Raw genomic sequence first — 1,363 nt, forward strand, 5'->3', positions numbered from 1 at the left:
ACAGCATTTAATTTTCCTTTCATTTCTGAAACGTTTCATGGATGCCAAACTAATCAAGAACTCCAATAGCAAATCAGGAGGCTATAGGATAAATCTCATTATCCAGAATATGTTTGGCTACTGCAATCCATTCTTTATATATTAAGCATTGTTTCAGTGTTATTTAGCAGTGTCTAATAATCATTATAAACACTGAAACAACAGCCAGTGTTAACCACAGGAATAAAAGATTAGCTGGGATGAAGAGGGAGATGTCTTTACATCAGGTTTTTTTTTATGCAATATGGAGTTGTATAACTGCATTCTCATTTTTTTGCACAGCTTGCAAACTCTTCAGGGGCAGCAACTTGATCATGTGCTTTCCAAACCACTTGCAAAGGTTATCTATGAAAAAAAGTGGTTTTGAGTGACCAAAAATAAAAGGGCAGAGGATTCTCAAACGAGTTCATTGGGTATTCTGGTTACCTGCACATTTGAGAGTTTTGAGTGACCTTAACAGCAGTTACATAAGCATATGGAGAGAAAATAAACTCATATTAAAAGTGTAACACATATGGTCTCCTGACAGGATGTTCCAAGCCACACAGTGATTTTATAGTCCACATGCACTGTTCAGTAGTTCTTTTGTCTCAGAATAGGAGTCAGAAATAGTATATGAGCATGAACTCCATTCTTTGAGGGGCAGTCGTTGTGTTAACATTAAAATACACAATACACTTTGGCTAGCTGTGTTAAAAAGTGCCATCTGCATGGGACTAGATCTTACTAGCCGATAACACCACATATGATATGGCTATATGAGGTGTATGTGGACTAGCTACTTTCCTGGGGGGTGCCATGAGGAACTTTAGGGTAAGGAAAGTCTCCTCAGCAGTTTTATTTGGGCAAAGAAGCACCATTCTGAGCGCTTCACAGAGCAAAGTATGTCACCTGGGCTGCCTAGGGCCACACGGTGTAAAGACTACACCAGATCTCTTCTTTCCAGCCTCAAAGCTAAATCTAATCGGTCTCAGCCCAGGATGAGATTGACAAAGGGTGCAGAAGCACTAATTGTACTGTAGTTGGGTTTTCTTGTTATTAAACACGTCCATCAGCCACGTAAACTCCGAGTAGTGTTTGGATCGTACAAAAGCCTCAGCGGCAGAACCGAGTCCAGCAGACGTCACTTGAGGAGTCTAAGGGATTAGTTCCCAGTAGGATGCACTCCGGTGCTGTGTGACACCCTGTGCCGGCTGTCCAGCCCAGTACCTGCCCTGTTGAGCTCTGGGCGGAATCAACCCAAAACCGGCCGCCCGAGGCCACCACGGGAGCGGGCGGGCGCGGGCAGCGCGGTGCGGCGGCTGCGGGCGCTGCCAGCCCCGGG

Source organism: Onychostruthus taczanowskii, unplaced genomic scaffold (genome assembly GCF_017590055.1).
Source record: "Onychostruthus taczanowskii isolate IOZ18803 unplaced genomic scaffold, ASM1759005v1 scaffold1, whole genome shotgun sequence".
Classification (NCBI taxonomy): domain Eukaryota; kingdom Metazoa; phylum Chordata; class Aves; order Passeriformes; family Passeridae; genus Onychostruthus; species Onychostruthus taczanowskii.